This window comes from Dermacentor variabilis, chromosome 5, assembly GCF_050947875.1.
Source record: "Dermacentor variabilis isolate Ectoservices chromosome 5, ASM5094787v1, whole genome shotgun sequence".
Lineage (NCBI taxonomy): Eukaryota > Metazoa > Arthropoda > Arachnida > Ixodida > Ixodidae > Dermacentor > Dermacentor variabilis.
The window spans coordinates 40,140,314-40,156,338 of record NC_134572.1 but is presented as its reverse complement, the minus strand read 5'-3'; the positions used below and the strand labels follow the sequence as shown (position 1 = coordinate 40,156,338).

Here is a 16,025-nt window from a genome sequence, read left to right as displayed (position 1 = left end):
TCGTTTCTCCGACATGGAACTCATGATTAGCTCACGTGCGAAATCATGGAACTTGTCCATCACTTGAGGAAAAGAGGCCATGATATCTCTTTTCAATAAAAACCAGGTCATTGTGGTATCATTGGAAATGATGACGCAGATAAGCCAGCTCGGATGTCGAATAAGGAAGACCGCTGCGTCCCCATGCCTCTCTCGAGGACTGACACTGCGAGACAACTTCGCATTCGAGCACGCACGATCTCCTTAGCAGAGTGGAACATTGCACATACAAAGTGCACCAGACTGCACAAACTAAACCCTTCACTGTAACTCGGACTTCCGGCAGGACTGCACTGACGCGAAGCGTCTCTTCTGTGTCGGTTGTGGCTTGGAGTTGCCTTCACGAAAGCTTACTCAGCACTAATTGGAATGGCTGATAGTCCTGCATGTGACGTTTGCGGATGCGAGGAGAACATTGACCACTTATTGTTCCATTGTCCTCAATTTCAAGCACAAAGACGATCTATATCCATCGCATTCGGGAAACTATAGACGATCGTCTTCTGAGTAAACAGACAATACTATAACACCGCCCCCACCGAAGATCGACTCGGAAGGCAATGAAGGCACTTTTTTGCTTTCTCAGAACGTCTGGCTTGTGCAAGCGCCTTTGACTGTGTGGTGCTGTGCGTGCACGTCTCTCTACCCTATCTCGCTCGTTCTCTCCCTTCTTTCTATTCCCCTTCTCTCTTCCCCCAGGGCAGGGTCGCCAACCGGACTTTTGACTGGTTAACACCCCTGCCTTTCTTTTGTCTCTCTCTCTTACTTACCAAATGTAAAACGTGGGAATTTTGGCCACGTAGATCTCAAGATGCCAGAACATTAGCTTAAAATATAAGTAATGCATATACAAAGCGCTGTTAAAATTTCATAATGAAAAAAAAGTACACTAGCAGGTCAAGTCAGTGGATCACGGAAAAAATACAGAGGGATAGAAAGACAGCTATAAGAGTACGAGAACACAAGAAAGAACAGGTCATTGGAACGCAGATAACTTTTTAGTTATTTCCATTTACCTTTTCGGTAAGAAAGGCACTATAAGTGTAGAATAAACATAAAATAGTAGCAATAATAACAGGAGTATTTAAAGAACGCTTTGGCAAGCGCTATCATTGTCAGAGACAGCTTTCGGAGTAATGTATATTTTCAGAGATTGGCAGCCTCACAACCAATATGCTCGGTTATATGAAACCCGATCGAAATTAAGATTCTTGCGGCCTTTCAGGCCATCTGGTGACACACAACATGAAGCTAGGATGGTAAGAACCACTATGACATATATCTCACATCTTCGATGTTTTCACGTAAAGGCTACAAGAAATAAATTATAACTTCTATATCGGCGCGTGCATTGTTTTCGCAGAGCAATCGTCACGCGGTTATCATCTCCTTTCTATTAACCTTGCATACTTATTGCAACAGAAATACGAAACTCCCAAGCAGGAGGCCATTTGCACCTCGGCAGTCATCGCGTATCCTGCCTTCAATGAACATTATCTGCAGACAGACGTCGCTCAAAAAGAAGAAGGAGCAAGAGATACCATGTACAAAAATAAAATACTGGAAAACGTCACAAAGCTACCTGCGCTGCGTTCTCTGACGGAGCATTGACAATCAGAAAAAGAGAGAGAGAGAGAGAGACTGCTGACTGATCGCCACTGAGCAATCCGAGCGCTCATCACGCAATGCTACGGCGCATACAACAGAGCAACACAACTCCGCGCGTGTGTGTGTACGTTACAGCGGGACAATATCACAAAGAGGAGGGAATACACATACCACTCCACAAATGCTCAAAACATGTAGCGCTTCTGTACCGAGCTGACGCAACAACGCACAGTGCGCGGAGGAAATGGTGATGGCGTCTTTCATGAGGCGGAGAAAAAGAAAGAACGGCAGAGCGGACGCCATGAAAGGGGAACAGGGAAAGTCACTCGGCGTAGGGAGCATTTCCCCGATTGCTCTACACACACCGCTCATCGCCGGATGCCTTTCTCCCTCAACGTTGAGGGCAGCGGGAAAGAGGAGACTCTGGCGCCGGCGTGGACGTTGTACGGCTATCCGCATACCCAGGCGAACAACGTCTGCACTCGTTTTTGTGGCAATGCTTGCTCGCAACACACTGCGACGAGTGCTATGATCTGTTCGCTAAGAACTACGTTCGCCATCTCTAACAGCATGCTTTCTTTTTCTTGCTATAATATCACTCACTGCGTTTATTTATGAGCTACAGGCTGCACGGCGCACAGTTGGCATGGGTGCCTCATCTTCTAGAGAGAAGATGCAGGTCGTTTGCGTTTATTGGAACCATGAAACTTTGAATAAAACGTGCCCGAGAAGCGCGGGAAGAAAGGAAAAAAGAAAGCAACAGACGCTGTGCTTCAGAATGGTAATGGTTACTGTTCATTAAACGGGTGCATTCATTTTTTCTCAACACAGGGTCGTTGCGAAACACAAATTTGGCAATGCAAGAAACTCTGCATGTCGTTGGCCAAGTACACATTACCTATAGAAATGTGCTGGTTTTCCGCCTCGCGAGAGAAAGGAGTGTTTTTCTTTTGAGTGTCTCTTTAAACAACAGCGTCTGTTTTTCCGGCCCTTGTTCAAACACGATCGCGGCATCAGCCATCACCGTTGTCGAGTGAAAATCTGTCGAGAGCTTCACGAGACGGTAGACTCTCGATGTCTCGCCATTAAAACATTAGTTTAACGACGCGCAAACACTCCAACGTCGTAGCGAGAACGGGACGAGTGTGTGCTCCGACCGCTTCTTCCGTTTTTTCCCCTTCCGCTGATGACTGCACTCAAGTAGGGAACGCTGTATCGGCGTGCGCAACCCAGGGAGCCTTCTTTCTGTGCTCGGTCGACCAAAGAAGAAAAAGAGGCGTGATAAGGCCCATAACTTCATCAAACAAAAATAGATAACAAAACAAAGGGCTAACCCGGGAAGGCGCGACGCGCAAAGAGCATTCTCGTCGAACGTCTCAGATAACGCTAAATCCATTTAGCGCGGGGACAATGGCCTCATCTGGCCCCTCCTCCCCCGTTCTTCGAGAACGCCGCGTCGCGATCAAAGGTCGCATGGAGTCGGAGAGAATCCCGCAGGTTGTTGCGCCGAAAGAAAACCACGCAGTGGTGCATCCATGCATGCATGTGCGAGCAAGCGCCAATGTGTGCGTATGTATGTATGTATGTATGTATGTATGTATGTATGTATGTATGTATGTATGTATGTATGTATGTATGTATGTATGTATGTATGTATGTATGTATGTATGTACTGTGTGTGCGTGCACGCAGGCTCATGCGTGCCGGCGTGTGTGTGTGTGTGTGTGCGCGCGCAGGGTACCGTGGAATAAAGGAAGCCAGCGAAACGGCAGCGTCGACATTCGCCGCACTGATCTCGGCGCGCTAACTCCAGCAGGGAGGCCGACACGCGTCGGAGACCAGGGGGAAACGGGCCGCGTCGACGCGAAACAATTGACCCGTTGCGGCAGTGCAGAGATTAGAGGAGGAGACGGCCCGGGGAGTGAAATTATTACTGCTACGATTATTAATATTTTGGCGGATAAGCGCAGAAAGAAAAGAAACGAAAAAAAAAATCTGGAACGGAGTCGTGTCATTGGAAAAAAAAAAAGAGAAAAGCTTTGACGTGCGCTGGCAGTGCAACGTGCGCATGTGGTGTTCATGGCCCGCTTTCGAGACGAACTAAATGTACTCCGATGTTGTCGCTGGCTTAGCGAGATTTAAAAGCGGCGGCGCGCAGAACGCAGGCGAACTTTGCCATTACGTCGCGACGACGCTCCCCCAGCTGTCAGCGGACGGACGAGTTTATTGAATTTTCAACGCAGCTCGACAAGTTGCATCCTGCTTGAGCTCAATTTAGTTTGCCTTCTATTTCATTTTTGTGCTCTCACCTTTAATTATTTTCATTTATCATTTTCTCTCTCTCTCTCTCTCTATTAACACGACAGCGGAATCGTCGCAGGAAGCGAAAAATGTTCATAACACAAGATCACATGGTGGATGGTTAAGTGTAAGTTACGAAAAGACAGCATACAAAGCATGGCGCGCGACCAGAGTCGTGGCAGTGGCTCAGCTAGCTCAGAGGTTACGGACCCACAATATAGTAAGGAAACTAAACAGTTCGCAGCATGGCGGTAGCAAATAAACACTAGAACAGCAGCTTGGGCTTGGTTTTCAATCCTGGTGTTAACAGCGCGAAACGTAGACAACACCACTGGCGTCGTCTTCTCGTCTCGTGTCCCCGTCTAGGTTTCCCGCGCTGTTGATATCAGGAAAGAAACACTGGCACGCATAAAAAACGCAGAGAAAGCGAAGTCGAGGGGAAGCGCCACGTCGGCTGAACGTGCGTGTAACGAGGCTAACTTGGCAGCAACTCTGAAAGCACGAGACATAAATGCACGCGGCAACGGGAAAAGAGCGGAACGATCAGGAAACGCACGTCGTCTGCGTACAGCGTACAGACAGGCAAAGTAGATGGACATCGACGAAGAGGAAGCCACGTGCACTGGCGGAACGCGGGATAGTTACCGATCATTAAGCTACAGGTCTCACCGCCTGTCCGCATCGCCCTGCGTGGCGTCCTTTTCTTTTTTTGCTTAGCTCCTGGGTCCTCTTTACGCGCCGCAGGAACCGTCGCGGTCTGCGAAGTTCGGATCCGGTGCCAGACAACTACACTGCGCAGCGCCGTGTCCGCGTATCCCACGCGCCGCGGGCATACACAGAAGTCTGTACCGACGAAACACGACTCATTGGCGGGGACCGCGCCTTATCGGGCAATTGAATAACAACGCGCTGTATGCGCGTGTCTTTCGCCCCTTCCCGTTTACCTCGGTTCACCCGGCGAGGTACACGGCGAGGAGGAGGTGCGCCGGCGGCGGTTGTTTCGCCCCCACGCACACGCCGGTCGGTTGCATCACCGGCTCGTTTGGGACCGATGAGCGTGACGAAAGGCTCGTCCGAGCGGCGCCGGGCGCGTAGCGTGTATGCATGCACCCGGACGGCATTGGCTGCCATTCAACGAGGCGCCGCCGGCTGGCGCAGCGTAACACGGGACGCGCGTAAAGCGTTGCCTTAGCTCGTCATTATTAGCACTTCTGTGCTTGTTACCTGCCTTGTGCTCGTGCTGAGAGACAAGCGAAGTACGGGGAAAAGAGAGATCGCTGTCTTTTGCGCGGCCGGACACATATACGAAGTGCAGTCGGAGTGACTTCTTCGGGATAGGGAGGGTGTGATGGTGATTACAGGGTGAGCCGAAGACGGAATGTGCTGATCGAGTGGTGCAGGCACGGAAACGCGATTCGCGCGATGTGCGGCCGCGCGTGCGGACTCACGCGCGCAAGCATGTCGTGCGCAGGCCGAATCTGATTGCCGACAACGATTAGACAACACTACCGGATTACCGCGGATGTATAAATGAGAAATTTCTCCATGAATAAGAACAAGAAAGATGTAATACAGGAGGCATCGAAGGCAGACACAGCTGGCGAACGCGGAGTCCATGCTGATACGAACGTTCGACGTTTCTTCACATGGAAAGAGGAGAACAAACACGGAAAGAAGGTATCGCGTGGTCAATTGTCTCAGTGTTGTCCAAGACACAAGTAGGACAAACAGAGGTCGCGCTGGAAGAAGCGAAACCGAACTCCCCCCTTCGTCGGCAACGCGCTCGCTGTCCAGGCACAGACGAGGCGAAATATATGCGCGCGGAAACACGCTGATGCGTACAGCAGGGAGCCGATTCATCGGCTTCCCCCAGACGGAGAAGAGTCCATGGTCCGGAGCTGTCAACGACCTGCAGCGTGCGTTGCGCTGTACTGCCGAGGAGTGCGAGGCGGTTTTATGTTAAATCAGCAGGGGTCTCCATCTTACGCGGAAGGAAACACAATCTCGAGGAACACCAACCCATACACACAAACACAAGGGGTGAAGCGAATGAGCTAAAACGGCAATGCGAACCATCAGACGCGTTGGCAAGGGCGTGTTTGCTGAACGACCTCCCACATCCGGGGGTGGGCCTATCCCTCTCTCCCTCGTCGTCGTGTACGACGTGGTGGAGACGGCGGCACCCTTTGGTGCCTTGAACTGCGAGCAGTGAGAAGACCGCGCATCGCCGTTTCTCGCTGGCGTGCGCAAACGCGGTAAGCCCACGAAGCCAACCTAGTAAATAAGGAACCGACATTTTTTCCTCCTCCTGGCGGCGAGCACGTCAAGACAGCACCAAGCAGTCCTTCCAAGATAAGTAACCGAAGTCCAGTAGAGGTTAGGGCTGCAGCAATGACCATAAAAGAACGACGAGCGGTACGGAAGCAGACACGTGTCGCGATGAAAATGTCCTGCACAATGCGTAAACTGTTATCTCGTTGCCACATATGATGGACGATGCAGATTGCTGGGCCATCTCTGATAAGCACAAGAATACTGCGACGACTTTTTTCGTAGTGAAGGCAGGAACGCGATAATTTACACAACAGTGTCGGAACATGGTCCCATTGTAAGAGAGAAATGACGTGTAGTTAGCATTCCTGAAAGTCAACTTGAAGAGCAAGACAAGTGCAGGCTTTCTACAACCGTAGCCGAGTAAGCAATGTTATTATATAATGTAGCCAAAAAGAGACTGCACTGCTGTGGCATTAGTGAACGTGGCATTAGTTTTACCGTGGCAACATCTGGAATCTCAACTACGCCACACAGCGCTCGTAGCATTCCTGCGGTTTACATGCCTCAATGAGACTCCTTAAATAACTTTTGCGTGAGTGCACTCTCCGTGCGTGTATGTGTTAATGTGCGTACGTGCTTTGTTTTGTTTTTATCTCACGCCCTTTCTTTCATTTCTCACCATCACATCCGCAATAGTATGCAAGGCCTGTCGCTACGCTAAGCTCTCCAGACATTATTAAGATCTGTCTCTCTTTCTGTCTACGAGATTTACAAAAATATAACCAAGATCTATTTGTTGCTTTCACGTATGCTTCTTCCCGATTGTAGTCAATGTCATCCAAATGCACGGTGAAGGCCAAAGTAAATATAAACGCGCTGACATATACATACAGCCAGTATCCTAGAATACACTCGCCAATCGCAGAGGGACGCGATTTATACACACGAGCGTCGGCCGCATGGTCTACACACCACCGAGGTTGATGACTAAGATGAAATGGCTGGAACCGAGGTTTCTCCAAGAGGAAAATCTTTACATGCAGCTCTAATTGCAGGGCAATTTGACGGCATGTGTCGCAACGAAAACCCACGACCCTTTAATGCGGCTGACGCGGTCTTCGACGTCCTTTATTCTCGCTCGGATATGTCTCCCGGCTCCTTGCAATTAGTTCTTCGGACGTCGTCGAGATGCGGTAAGGGGAAAGGAGATGTGATATTTAAGAGTGAGCGTGAAATGGACGGGGATGGAGGTGCAGATGAACCACCCGTGCGCCCTGGAATAGCTTTCTCCTCTCGCACCCCCCCCCCCCCCCCCGGGAAAATACTGGCTATATACAGGTACAACAGTGATGCTTGTTCTGACTGCTTGTCAGTCGACCTCCGCACTGGGAGAACAATGTTCTATCTGCAGAGCTCTGCTCAACGCAGCGGCTACTGCAAGTGGCTCACATCAAGTACACTGCATTGCAAGATCCAGACAAATGGGAACCCGGATGCACAGCCTGGGATTCGGGGCGATTTCGAAGGCGAGATTATGAACAGAAAATTTCTCAAAATAAAGTGCTTCCACCTCTCTCCCCTTCTATACCGGGAAATTAGGCCCACTTTCCCTAAAAGAGGAAGAAGTGGCCGTCAACACTGTATAATTGCTAAGCCCCCCCCCCCTCTTTTTAGAAATTAAAAAGAAAGAAACAACAGCAATGACGTTTCGAATAAGGAGAGGAGACGATCACACTTGCTTGACGTTAATGAGTCGATGGCTCATATCAGGTAAGCTGTGCTTCGATTATGCATTCAAACACAACAGTCCAGCTCGTAACAGCGCGGACGTAACAAAAAACTATCCTTCAACATAAATCAGAAGCAAATCAATACATCTCTCAAAAAGTTCGGTTATATACAACTCCCTGTGTAACATATGAAACTTCTTACAATATCTGTGCAGTAGAATCACGTGCTAAGTGATTCTACTTCGCCTTTCGCAGTAATATGAAAGCGTCGAAAGGTCACTGACCAAAAGAGCCGCACGCGGAAGTGGCATCTCGTCCTGGCATTCAGGACACGAACAAACCGAAACGAAAAAGCACTGCAGCGGATCTCAAATCCTGACTATCCATTTCGGTAACTAAATATACGTCTAGGGTGCGAGAGCCTCCTATGGTCCACACCCTTTCGCGGGCGATGCACAGTCAAATCGTTTGAGAACCTTCGCGACCTGAACCGGCAGTGAATTTGCCAAACTCACTGATCTTTCAAACCAGAGCTAGCATTTGAGAAGAGGCTGACGTGCGACAATAGATCTCCCGCTTGCTCTTTAAGGTCAACACTGGTATTCGAGAAGCCCGACAGACAAGAACAGCCGCTGCCGCATCCGACACCCACGCTGCACAAACTTGACAGCGCTCGATCGATGAGCTCCGCGCTCTCTAAGTGAGGAAGTTCCACGAGATAAATTTAAATCGTTAGTTGTTCTTTTTTCTCCTGTCATACTGCAGCGAGCAGTCCGCATAGAATACCTTCGACTATAGCGACGCCCAAAATGGCGGCCACGAGCTATGAAACAGCGTGTACGCAGGCGATATCTTCGAACGCAAACAATGTGACAAGCGCTATATGGCTCGCGCCCGCTCGTCGTCCAATCGCTCCCGGCGCAGTATTTCTCCGAAATCGCACGGAGACGACGTCGCAGACTCCTCGCTTCACTGTGTGTGTGCTTCTTTTTTTTTTTTTTTTCTTTCGCCCTACTTCTGAACCTTCGCTTGCATTTGCCACAAGTTCATTGTTTCGTTCAATGCTGTAAACGGTGAGTATGGCGTCACGCACAGGAATCACGTCACGCAGAAGAATCGAAGCACACGCAAGCCTGACTGCTTGATTCACACATCTTTCGGCGAGTGGCTGAACACACAATGGCCTAAATAAACGCTCTTTTTCTTTAGTGTTCTTTCGGCAAGCTGTTCGTGCTGGAACTATACATATGCGCTTTCAAGGCTGTTCCTTACATTGAATTAACTGTTATAACATGGCTAAGCCGATCGCTCCTTTCTTTTCTTTCTTTTCTTTTGGCGTTAACGAAGTAACTAGCCACACACCTGCTTAAGTGTTTATTGTTAACGCCGCCTTCGCATTGTATTCGTGGCTTTCCCGAGCCTGCAGTGCGCCAATATACGTCACCGACTTTCCTTGCGCCGAAGTATTGAGTTCAAATACACACGCGTGAATTGGCTGGTTGATGCGCCTGAAGACAGTAGCATTTATCCAAGGGTGGCATACACGTTTCGACAAACCTGCCAAGCACCGGAAACGGTCGCTGCTACAGATGAATAGTGACCACAGCGTCGCTACGAACAGAAAATGCGAGATGGAAAGCAAATTCCGCAAGACGAAACGCCACACTACGCAGCCAGCGAGCTGCATAGTTAAGTCTCGTTTCTTTGGAAACGACCAAGACTAACACAACAAACACGCGATAAACCAAACGCAACAATACATCACCCTGTTCTGTACGTGCCCGTGGATGTTTTCTAATAAGGAGAATAAGACAATGAATTATTATTGCTCAAGGATCGAGCGTAAACTCGATAGAGGCCTCACAACGTTTTCAGCTGTTATACAATTCTTTTCAACTATATATTGGACTCTACTCTTGCTTGTAGTGCCGATGTATAATGGATATATGTGCTTTCCTATCCATGAGGCGGCTGCTAGCTTGCTTCCTTCTCTCTGTCTCTCTCTCTAGTGTTTATTGGTTTCGAACAACAACAACAACAACAACAACAACAACAACAACAACAACAACAACAACAACAACAATAATAATAATAATAATAATAATAATAATAATAATAATAATAATAATAATAATAATAGCGGCCTGCAAGTGGACGATATTAGGCAGTAGTGTGAAAATGACCCGTAAAAAACAAACAAGTGCCAGGTAACAATGACATGACGCAAAGAGAGATAAAGGCTGCTGCACAGTAAGGAATCGCTTGAGTACATGGAGGCGCCCATAATTCACGAAGGATCGTTCCCAGCTGCTAGGTGTTATTGTCGCGACGGCTGCGGAAGCCACGAAGTCTCAAAGATGACGCAAGGCGCGGACGCCACACAGGACGCTGGATGAGCCCTCGCCGAGTCATCCGTGTCTGTGCGCCGCCGATCGTCTGCTGCTTTCGGCGTAAGCAGACGTGCGCACTGCACACGTAGACGAATACAAGGGATCGCAGATGGCTGGCTGGATTCGCCAGCCCCATCCATCATGCTCATCCGAGCCTCGTCGCCCGACAAATGCGACGTTCACGAGACAGCGCAGAGAAGGGGCAGCTCGCATAAATGCCGGATGAATGCGCGAACCTGTCAACCGAATGGACCTCGCACGCTGGTATGGACGGATGGCCTATTTGGGGGATGCCTTTCTGTACGGCCGTGGGAATGGCCCATTGCCGCCCCAGCGTCGAAGAGCGCGTACGCGATGCGTGCCTGACGTAACCGGTACAGTAGGTCCGATCTTCTGTGTCTCGTGCATTGATAATTTCCTCGATGCTACGGCCAGTGTATTGGAATGCCACACTATCCAGCTTATTCCCGCCGCTACGCTATGGAAGCAATGAGCGGCACTCCAAGAAGGCATCCGTGACGTTACATGCAATTCATCTATGCGATGTTCGGTAAATCACGTTACCCGAGCTGGCAAACAAGACCCCTACGCTTAAACCCTGCATTATTTGACGCGCAAGGGTGCCAGGCTTTGAGCGCTGTAGCTATGCTAGAAAGCCAGCGAAATATAGTCGAATAATATAAAGTGTGTCTATTTAATCCGCGACCTTTTAGCATGTCAGCCATGAATGTTCGTGGCATTTGCGGCTGCAACAATGAATAAAAGACTGGATGAGACGCAGTTTTTTTTTTGTATTATTGAGTTTCAGAACCACTGGGGCCGGACCAATTCTATCAAAAAAGCCATGTAGACCCATATCCAAAGTTCACATACGAACGTGGGGATTGAATATAAACTCTATGTATTTCCATATAGCATATGAAACATGTCCCATAGCGACACATCGGGATACTATTAAAAACAAAAAAAGACATATGCTTCCACATATCGTTGGGGCATGTCCGATATGATTATATGAACGTATGGGCATCCGCGTGGCGCGATGGGAGGCAGCCCTGCTCAGCCACGACCTCGCCGATCGACTGTGGGCCGTCCGGCACGCTGAGGAAGCCACCCATGTCCAAGGACTCGAGGCCGTCACCTAGGCTGGGGTGCTTATGGCCCCACCCCGCCGAAATAGCCGGACATATTGAAAAAAGTTTCACTCACTCCCGTATATCACATGGGGCAAGCCCCATATTATAGGTAAAAACAAAAGGGTTTTTATATAGGCTCCCCAATGTTTATATGGGATTACGGATATGGGAGTAATGGGTGTGTTGAATGGGGCGGTGCTCCGTAGGTATGTGGTCCCTCCGAAGACCGAGAGACCAGAGAGAGGTACTTTACGATTCAGTGAGCACCGATGTGGGTACGGAGTTCCGCCGCTACAAGCACGAGGTCGCGGGTTCGATACCGGCAAGCGCTTCGATAGGGGCCAGATCGCGAAAACGATTGTACACCCGCCTTGAGGAGCACGTCGAAGAACCCCAGGCAGTCGGCATTAATTCGGCGCACTCCACTGCACGACGTATCTCCAGTCGCAGTGTTATTTAGTGACGTATAGCGACCCCGTGAATCCATCAGTTGCTTTCTGCCACGTGATTGCAAACTGCGGCAGATTCGTCACTCGCCGAGTAGCACTAACGCATTTTGACAAAGACAGCGTGTGCACACCGTAAATGACAATGGAGCGCATTTGGGTGCGCTAATTGCAAACAATTTAGACGCTCTCTTAAGACAGAGTATTAAATTTGACAATGTGCTAGTTCCCCTACAGAACGAGTCACCACGATCGATGACGAACGTAACTAAATAGGAAAAAAAGAAAAAAAAAGGAAGAAAAGAACGAACGAAAGAAAGAAAGAAAAAGAAAGAAGGGACGAAAGAGAGAGATAAATAAAGAAGGCAAGTAAAAGAACGAAATACAATTACATGCTAGATACGTTGGAATGATATCACGACATGGCCCTGACAGAGGGCGGTATCGAGCGGCAACTCGTAAAACACGGCTTCCCCAAAAGCGATGACGTATTTAGTGGAAGGAAGAAGACAGTTCACAACCTCGAAAGTGGGTTTGACTGAAGCTGTAGCTGACTGATTGATGGGTTTCAACGGCCCAAGGTAACATCTGTGTTACGAGAGCTGCGGCGAAGGTGGGCTCTCGGTTAATTTTTACCAGCTGCGCTGCCTTAACGGTTGGTTAACGCGCGCGCATACGCTGTTGTTGTAGTTCATGCTGTGCTCGGTAAACGACACCGTGCTTCGTGTTTTCCATAATTCATGCACGTGATCGCCACGTGATTCAAAAACTATCACATCTGTGCACTTATTTACATTAAAGGAATAATGAAATTGTGGTATTACGAGTAGTGTTCAGGCGATGGAGCAAAAACTCGTTGCCTACACGAAGAAACTGCGCGATTCCTAGTTCGCGGAACGCGCTTACGACGATGCTTATTTGCATAACATGTTTTGGAGAGAGACAGTAGAGCCATCATTTACACTGAACAATACAGTAAAGCGAGCGTCGACACTTACTGCCTCCATTAGTTTTGTCAGCATGTGCCAGTAGAGATATGGCGGAAATAACGGTTCTGCGCGCACTAATCGAGAGCAACGGCAGAGAAAACAACCTGAATAACGAGTCCCAAAATTAAACGCGCAACTGTCAGGCCCGACACGACGTCAGAAATAGTCTTTAAAGGTGGAGTGGCATTAAGACGAGCAAAACGACTACTCCCGCGGACAGAAATACTGAACTCAAGAAAAGACACTAAGAACAACGAAAGAACTGCTAGCATCTGTTGAACATTACAAAACGTGTTAAGGAGCCATCGAGGCCGAGTTTAACCACCACTACGCGCCCGCGGTCTTTGAAAGCCGCGCAACGCCAACCACGTAGCGCGAAGCCACGACGACGACGAACACATTCGCAGCGCGGACAAGACACTCACCTTCCTTCCTCCCTGGGTCATGTCAGGTATCCAGAGTGGTAATATCCAAGGGGTCCGAAGAGACGCGCCACATGCCCCGACGGCGACGGGCGGCACAGCGTGTCTCGGAGCGCACCACGCGATTGTGAAAAACGACGCGTCTCCTTGTTTTCCTTCCGATCGAGCGGTGGAGGGGGGCACCTCGGGAGCGTCACACAGCTACATCCACCACGCGATACGACCACCGGCCGAATGAGTGGCTCGTTGCGAGCGCCGCCGCACGAGGACGCCACTGAGCCGGCCCAGTGGGCGGCTGCGCCCGCGACGCCCACTCGCGGCGGACGGCGCTGCGGTGACGTCACGTTTACGTGAAGGTCACGTCACTAGCGCGGCAAGTTTATCTTGTAGTTTCGTAGTCCTCAGCGCGGGCAGCTGCGGGCATCCTGTGGCGGCGCCGTACGAGCTATCCTACTCCTACTCGCCGCCGAAAATGTAGGCGCTTCGCCCCGCTGAAAGCGGTGGGCGGCGCCAAAAATGAATGAGTCAAGCCTGCGTTTCAGCTGCGCGAGAAGGAAATGAGATTGCCCCCCATCCTTCAATCGAGATTTAAAATTGCATTTAGACCTGACATATGCTAACGATTGAATCAAGGCTGGCGCCAAAATTGATGGTCGAACCAACGATCATTCGTGGGAGTCGATCCGACGAACTTTGATGTTAGTTAAGGCGAAGTTAATTACGGCACGGTTAACTAAGACAGCGTTAAGGCACTCGAGCTCCCGACCTTTGGTGGGAGAAAACAACTAACAGGAAGTAACAATGCATTCGAATGAGAATGCCGCGTAATTTGATGAATGCCTCGCGAGCACACAGACTTTCGCCTTCAAACTCTTAAGTGTATGCTAAAGTGACTGCCAGCTTTTTATTAGTGCAGGCAGTCAGCTAAATTTGTGTATTTGACTCTTGTAGATTTGAAGATGTTGCTGACGCCTGTACATTCTCTCTAGGCGCCACACTGATGCCCCCTTTCTTGGCGGACAAAACTAGGCCAGCGGCTACATTTCATCTGTATATAGCTGTATATAGCTACCTTCCGGCGGCGATGTCAGTCCTCCTATGCCTCGCGTCGACACGAAAAAATTTTCGCCTCCAGTTTCTAGCGAATGCTCTGTATACCTCTCAATATAATATAGGTATACTGGAAAAAGTTAAACTAAAATTGGCCGCAAAGACGACTCTATCATTAGGCCGAGTTTCATTCACTTGTCATAATCAGTTAGCTCACAGTGAAGTTGTAAACGTTACAGAATTCCCGTCTGCTGTCAATACGTGGCCATCTATATATACGGAGCGAGTATGGCTACAGAAAACGGCTATAACTCTTGTTTTTTCGAAAGTATCCCGAAAAATATTACATGAGAGTTTGACAGTTAGCCATTAAGACGATCCTAACATTACCGTCGAGTTTCATCTACCTTCCACAATTTCGTAGTTCACAAACAATCAAGATGGAGATATCGTGGAATTCATGTCTGCTGTCAAGAGAGATAATTTAATTGAAAGAAGGCAGAGAGGTCGGCCTGAGCTAAAGTGCTCTAGCCTGCTACTCTGCACAGGGGTAGGGGGAACGGGGACATAAAGATGTGATGAGGGATGATGATGACATAGCAAGAAGGATGCGTAAAGGTGAAAGCAAGTTCAGCACTCTGATAAACATTCACAAATGTCTTTCATGAAGCCACAATCAGGTTTCGCATCAAGTCTGTAGTCACCAATTCGAGTGAACTTAAAAATAGAGGCACTAGGACGAAGCTGGTGTGTGGGCCTCCCCTGTGTGAACAACACAAGCGCCAAACAAAATCGTTATAGCATATAAATAAACTGCAATAAGCGGCTCTAGCACGGCGAGCACTTGTAGGAAACGTTTAGCGGCCGGAGTCTCGAGACCACCGAGAATCACGCGCATTGACTCCACTAGGTGCTTCAGCATTTTTTGGACAGTCAGCTGTCAATATACACGGGCTTGTAGAGAAGGGAAACAAGGGAGACGAATAGCCCCATGTTTGTAATAATAATATATATATATATATATATATATATATATATATATATATATATATATATATATATATATAGAGAGAGAGAGAGAGAGAGAGAGAGCGAGAGAAAGAGAGAGAGAGAGAGACGTCGGTTGAGGTGCACACACCACAACTTTCCTGCTCTCCCTTCTTCACAGTGGGGAAGGGCTGATGAATTCTGTTTTTTTTTCACGCTTCGTCACTGCTTCCTACACTCCTGTTATTAACGCGATCGGCTGCTAGGTGCGCATGATAATAATAAATAAATAATGAAAAGTGAAGCGGATCGGTAAAATATAGGGCTCCGTGTCTGCCTCCCTGTCGGTGTAGGCACGTACCTACCTACCAACGGATAGACGCAAGTGCTTTCGTTATAAGATACAGGGTGTTCCACGTAACTTCAGCAAAACATTAAAAGTATGCAAATTACACGTAGCTGGGCAGAACCAAGGTAATGGTGTTTGCCGTCGTTTGGAGATAACCAGACAATTTTTTTATTCTACCTAATGATATAGTCTTAATTAATTAATTATCCTTACAAATACTGTAATTAGATCAAAAGTTTCAATGAGGAAATTGTAGGGGAAAATAAAAAAAAACTCCCGATGCAGCTTTCTGCTGCTCAATACG

The 16,025-nt window shown here is 48.6% G+C and overlaps 1 protein-coding gene across 5 annotated transcripts in view; it reads right to left on the bottom strand.

Moving 5' to 3' along the window:
• The window catches only part of rols (zinc-RING finger and ankyrin repeat domain-containing protein rolling pebbles), a 312,403-nt gene that overhangs the window by 270,792 nt on the left and 25,586 nt on the right, over positions 1-16,025 (bottom strand). For 4 of the 5 annotated variants that reach the window (XM_075692170.1, XM_075692173.1, XM_075692174.1 and 1 more), the window contains exon 1: positions 13,339-13,562. The exons of the other annotated variant lie outside the window; for it this stretch is intronic. The gene's annotated coding sequence lies outside the window, so the exon portion shown is untranslated. Of the gene's footprint in view, positions 1-13,338; positions 13,563-16,025 lie in introns of those variants that run through there. 5 annotated transcript variants of the gene reach the window in all.